Source organism: Limulus polyphemus, unplaced genomic scaffold, assembly GCF_000517525.1.
Source record: "Limulus polyphemus unplaced genomic scaffold, Limulus_polyphemus-2.1.2 Scaffold674, whole genome shotgun sequence".
Lineage (NCBI taxonomy): Eukaryota > Metazoa > Arthropoda > Merostomata > Xiphosura > Limulidae > Limulus > Limulus polyphemus.
In genome coordinates, this window is record NW_013666284.1 from 137,089 (window position 1) to 144,205 (window position 7,117).

The following is a 7,117-nucleotide window of genomic DNA, read 5'->3' on the forward strand; positions in this document are numbered from 1 at the left end:
CTAACAATAATATGAAAAACTGTCGAAGCAAAAAGAAACATTATTAATGCAATAAATCTAAGTTTTACTAAATGAAGAATCAAACTTGTTTAAAAAAAATGTACGACGTTATTCATAACTAAAAACTGTTTTGTACCAAAAATGGAGAGCCTCGTACTCGAGGGTTTCGCTATCACATTTCACAGAAAAATAAAGCTACAAAGAAAAAAGATTAAACAAATTCGTAAGGATTCTTAAACCGAAAATCTAATCTCGTCAATTCTTCAAGACTATTCACCTGGAGTTTCGAACACTACTTCTGTGTTCTTGGAGCTTCTTTGAATTAACAGAAAATGTCACCCGATTTTGTGTTTGTTTGTTTGTTTGTTGTTAAGCGCAAAGCTACACAGCGAACTGTTTTGTGCCCCACCCCGCTCCGTGGGTATCGAAACCCGATTTTAGCGTTATAAGCTCTCAGATTCATTGCTGATTCACCTGGGAGCACGATCTTCGGTTTCAAAACATTTGTGTGCAAAAGTTTACAATGCACTTGTTAGGATGAAAAAAAAAGAGTTACATTTCTGAAAGACAAAAAGAAAAAATGCTAACTAAATGTTGGTATTTGGAGAGTAGATTGGTTTTTCGCGATAGCTATACCTTACTTGTTTTCACGTGGTAGCCATTTTGATTTTAGTTTGCAAGTATATAAACAGACCTAAAACTTGTTGGGTAATGTGTATCTTACGGGAGTAGGCTCATTTTTGAAAATTAATTTTTTGTATATGAGTTAAACAAATATTGTCAGTATTGGATATAAAATTCATTGCACTTATTAACTGTTTGCATATAATGATGCAGTATATATAAATAATCCAAATAAGAGATACAGCTAATGTACATTTTCCCACAATAAAATAGGCCTTAATATCTAACATAACTAGTTTAATATTTTACTCTATAAACATTTGGTTGTCTAGCTGAATGTGACTAGAAACTTAAAATCTGGTATTAAAGTAACCAAATGATCCAGCTGTGATCATTTATTTCAAACATCACAATTCTACATGCATATAGAATTTACACCTTGCTTCAATATAATAATGCTTCAACACACCTGAGAACATTCTGAGATGAATACTGGATCTAACATTTTCTTTCAGAGGTAGTCCCATGATCACATATAAACTAATCAGTGATACCTTGAAGCTTAAAGTCATGTCTCTTGCAACACTTAGATTTTACTGACTACACTAATTCATATTTTTCTTTTATAACGAATGAATGCTCTGAACACTAACAAGCACTCTTTACAAAGCCCTTTCTTCTTAATGGAAGTATCTCATGGTAAATCTTTAAATGAGATTGACAGAGATTTATGTCTTGACTTTGATTCAAGTTGCTAAAAACCACCACACCACATGATTTAACAACAGAATACTTAGGATACTTAAAGTAATCAGTGAACCTTCAGGAATTTTTTGCTAAGCCAAATAAATTATCAAAATACATTAAAAGTATATCATTACCTTATTATACAACTTACACAATCCAGTGAGATTGATTAATTCCTACAACTTCTTGCTCATCAAGAAATTTAAAGAAATCACATTATTAAGGAGGGAGATTTTTACAGTTCAAAGCAGGGAAGATACTAGATGCAGTTGATGCGTCATAACCTGCAAGTCTGTCCAAGATTTGTGTTTTACACAATTTTTAATATAAATTAGTTTTTCAGTTTGAAAGCATGTGAACAAAATTGGTTGGAAAAAGACCTCTTCTACTGGGCTGTCCCTGAATCATACCTTCCATCCAGTCATCATCTTTCGTTCTTTCTCGAAGCACTATAATAATTTCACTTTTTTTTAACGATAGCTTATCTTCTTCATCAGTCTCACAGTCACAGAGTGTTTGACAACGACGTGGCTTTATCAGATCAGGTCGTTTCCTGGAAAGTGGAACAGGTGACTGTTCAATTAAGTGTAATTTGGCCACTGCTGAAAACACTTGTAGACAGACGTTCTGTAGAACTGCCACTGTTCAGTCCTGTCTTGGTTGGCTAAAGCAGGTGGTACCAGAGGTGGGGGAGCTTTTGGTCTCCGCTATACAACTGTGATGACCGACTCTCAAAAGTTATTTTGGATGTTTGGGTTTCTGTTGGTTTTGGGGGTATGACTTTGCAGCTTATCGCATTTTGTGGTTCAGCTGCTGCAGTTCCTAGGTTACTTTTCCCATAAACAATGCTATCATTTGTAGAAACTTTGATCTCTGTTGTGGATACTGTCAGTACTTTTTTATTATCCTTGGCACTAGGAGGCACTGTACAAGGTTCAGGATTAAACTGTCTACAAACATGACCTTTCACTCCTAATGAGGAAGTTGGAGGTACAGGTGGAGGTCGTGGTGCCGTTCGCTTCTTTATACTTTCTTCAAGCAAGAAGATGTCATGTCTTGAAATGGTATTTCAGCAGAAATTTCTCCACAGCTTAACCTGTTTGATGATTCAACAAAACCCCACCTAGTAGATGATGTTTGAGACATCTTGTCATCTAGCTAGCACACTGTCAGGATTATTTTTTTATCTTCTGTATGACCGATTCCCAATGTTCGCTAGTGACTAATGGTGTTATAGCTTCTAATTAAATAATGAAATCTACCTAGCCTTGTTGAACGGAATCACAAAAAAGGGCACGTATACTGGTTATCACTATAGTATAACAAATATTAAACCAAACTTTGTATTGCTTGTGTGTTACGAGTTCAATACAGTCTTCCATAGCAGGATGATGTCAGTCAATTTATTATTCGATTAACTCTTACGGCCTAAAACAATGCTTCCAACCATAATCTTACATACAGCAATGGAAATAGTAACTTACTTGTAATAAGACAATAATCATGTAATATTTCGTACTTCTAATAAATCAACTTTTTACAGTATCAATATCAGTCGATATTCACATGATACTCGATCAGCTACATTTATGGTAAAAGTAGGTTGTGGGTTAAAAACGGAATACAATGGATAAGATTATCCGTATTTCACTGAGAAATGGATTTGGGAACGGATAATCGGCATTACGTTTTGCAAAATCCGGATTTGGGAATGGGTTTATACGCCTTTTGCACAAAAAGCATGTCTTTTAATAAGAACTGAATCTGGATACAAAAGGTATATTTTTTAGAGAAAAATGTCTGCAGCAATGACTTCCAAAAATATATAATGTTGGGGACATCCTGCCCATCAGACAAAATCCAAAGAACTCAGTTGAACAGCATGATAGCTTCGAAGGAAGATCAAAATTTGGGTTAAGTACTAGATGCTTTAGCTAACAACGTCCTAAAACTTACTGCCACTCATCGCCCGCAGCAGGTTGCGAGTATTGTAGTCACCCTTAAAATCAGTAAATATATTGTTACGCTTATGTTAAAGTGAGCATCATAGTAAAAATCTGTTAGTGAAAACCACCCTTAATCTCAACATTTGTTAAACACCCAACCTCCACTTGTAGACAATTATTACAAGATGACAAGAACTATAAGCCCCTACCTTGATAGTTTAGTAATAATTAAGCACCTATTTTCCTTCCTTTTATAGATAGTTTTAGTTTTGAGTTGCATTCTTGATATTATAATTTTTTTTCTGTATGCAATATTATATATATATATACACAAGATACAAGCGTAAATGTATGATATTGTTTCAAGAACATTTTATTGTTGTACAACCGGAAGTAATTAGATGTGCATGGTCTTAATTACTAAAGCCTTTTTGAAAGTTCAGGAAGCAATTTGAGCCATATCTGAAAAACGAGTTACGCTATGTTGGGTTATTGAGTTTGTTAAGCAGTTAATAAGCAATCAGATTTAGTCAGTTTCTCTATTGCTGTCGGTAGAAAAAAAAAAAAAGAAACAGAAATACGAGAAGTACACACAAGAAAATTATCAAGTAAGTGGACTTATCAATTAAGGTCTATCGTTTGGTGAACATTAGGTTCTTTACGTAGAACTTGTAATTGAAGAAATAAAATGCTTTCGTTATCATTTGATAAACTGGATTTTGTATCCTTCTTTTCACCGAATAATCCAAAAGAACCCATCTAATGATAAAAACCATTACCATGGTACGTTCTTATTAGCAACATCATAAAACGTGTAAATTTATTATAAGGTTTTATTAGCACTGATACGTAAAGAAGTGTTTCATGATAAACTTCATGTAAATATAGCTCTGATTATCAGCTATGCTCAAGTTGCTGAGACAATGTACCTGAAAAAAAGATAAACATAAACAATTCGACGAACTCATGTCAGTTCTTTGTTTCTATCAATTTCCTGAAAATATGTCCGTAATGATAAAAAAAACTTTCTTTATTTGTAGCACCCCAGTGGCACAGCGGAATGTCTGCGGATTTACAACGCTAGAAACCGGGTTTCGATACCCGTGGTGGGCAGAACACAGATAGCCCATTGTGTAGCTTTGTGCTAAACTTCAAAACAACAACAACAACCTTACTTGTAAGATATAAGAAACACCAAGTTCAGGTTAACTTACAGATAACAATATGGCATAGCGTTACTCATACACCGAGTTCTTTTTCCAGGTATATTTCATTTAAAACATCAGCCAAGTATGAACTGATCGTACTGATTTCAATCTATCAATTAATGTCAGTATTATATATCCCAATGACTGAAGTTCAGTTTAACGTACGAGCCACTGCTTATTTAATAATGTGGTTGAATTGTACCGTTCGCTAAATGCAAACTAAAACATGTGAAATGTAAATAAACAAACTAAAAACAAGATATTAACTTCCTCAATCAAGTATGAAGTGTATGCGTGCGACATGTCGAGGGAATGTAAACCTGTCATTCTGAACACACAAATATGGTTAACACCAATAGACGTATTCACCTAACCTGGATATGCTTCTTCTATATCCACATGAGTGTGTGAACATTTTTGTTGTGCCATCTTTTTTTTTTTTACCAGGTTTCACTTTTTGGACTCGTTAAGTCTAATTGTCCATGACTTAAACGTTGGTAGTTGAAGCTATGAATAGTGCTCTTTATATTTATAGATATATACACACACACATACTGTATTTTAGCGCAACCTATGGACTTTTCATATTTCTCATACCTCAAATGTTAGCACGCGCACACAGACAATACTTATGTTAATTTTATCACGCTGAGTAACCAGAGAAGTTCAATTTACGCGCCTAGCTAATTGGTTACGTAATATTAAGTATTGACTTAGTTTTAGGCATATAGACACAATTAAGCTTTTATTCCGAAAGAAATGAAAGCTATTCAGGCTTCTAAGCAAATATAGCACTCAGTTATATCGATAGAGTGAATTGTGATATGAAAATATATAGGTTTAACTATCACAATTAACACATGTGAAAATCAACACAGGGTTAAATTTAGTTAGGAAACATAATAGCCCTAAATGTTCTGTCTTAATAAAAAAAATACGAATTTGTATGTACATATCTAAAAACAATAACAAGCCATTTCCAAATTTAAAACCATATAAAGCTCCAGTGGGTGACGATCTCTACTACTGGCCTACTTGGAAAAAGAAGTTATCAATTGGTCCTGGTATTGATTAATGTTGCCTATGTAAGCCTACATATATTCAATTTATAAACTTAGTATCCTGTTCGCTTATCCACCAGTACAATTACGAACACCAGATACATACATACTTTATTCGTTGGTCTTCCAATGTGATCGGTTTATTTATAAGAAGGTATGTATGTATGACTTTTTTCTCCAGTTTCTTTCTTTACCATTATTGGTTTCGTAACTACGCCAGTTTTTCATCTCTATATCAGCCTCTACAGATTCTCTAGTCAATTTTAACTTTGGTAAAAAATAAATTTAAAAAAATACATATTATTGCTAGCTTTAGAACCCGTCCCCTGGACGAAAGTTATGTGAATTCATGATTAATGTAAGGTTATCTTATATGTAATTGTAAAAAACGCAAAAACGACCATAAGAACTGCAAAATTCAAAATGTAAAACCGCAAGTTTGCATGTATCTCCGCATGGACCCAACAAACCTTTATGCCAAATTTGGTGAAGCTCCATCAACAGAGAGATTTGGTGATAAAAAACGCAAAAACGCCAAACTGAAAATTTTTATGTACCCCCGCATGAACCTTCTTACCAGTTTTGGTGAAGATCCACCTACACCCTACGAAGCAGTTACATGGACATACTACAAATAATGGACAGAGCTATTATATTTATATAGATTATTTACGCCCTTTTAGCCTACACCTACAACACAGTATCATCAGTTGATTAGTTTCGCAATAGTAACAGTGGATAAAAAATTGAAGAAAATGTCTTTTGAATAGAAACCATAATTTTTCAATGTCACTAGTTTTTAAAAAAAATATATAGTTTTAGTTTCTATTTCGTTAAATTGTTTTAATTTTTCGTTTTGTCCGTTTTCATTTTCATTATTTGAAAAACTAGTAGAGGAATGTTATTTTTAATTTTTAACTTGTTAAAATGATATAGTGCATTCCGACACTTATTTTCTTTGAGGGAGGGGACACAAACACTGGTGCTTTATCAAAGCAAAATATATATATATATAACCAATTTTCAGCATGGCGTGTGTGAAATTAACGTTTGCAGATGATGAGAAACCAGGCTGGTCATTATAAAACAAAGTCTGTGGTGGTATAGACAGCCACTCCACTTGATTCCATCGTCTTGTAAGTTTACAACAGAAGCATCAAGAAAACGAAGAATAAGACTGGGTTATTCAATAGTGCATTCTAATAAATAAATATAAAGAAATCTAACATTTTATTGATCGTTTTTGACATCCTACTAGTCTTGTCTTGAAACATCAAACCTAACCTATATTCAGCTGCACAATACATGAAAGACATAATGGCTATTGAAAATGATTAATAATCATGCCATAAAAGACGTAAATAAAAATGTTAAGTGATGGACATCCACATTCAACTCATTTATGAAATAACAGTGATGGTCTAGATAGGCATCAACCATAAAAGACTATATACCGAGAGCTAAGTGTAGATATTGTTAATAATGGACTTGTTCGTTATCCCTGGGCCCGGCATGGCCAGGTGGTTAAGGC

At 33.8% G+C, this 7,117-nt stretch overlaps 1 protein-coding gene across 3 annotated transcripts in view; it reads right to left on the reverse strand.

Moving 5' to 3' along the window:
• LOC106459881 (transcription factor Dp-1-like) overlaps positions 1-7,117 on the reverse strand; it is a 106,143-nt gene that overhangs the window by 54,391 nt on the left and 44,635 nt on the right. The window lies entirely within an intron of this gene.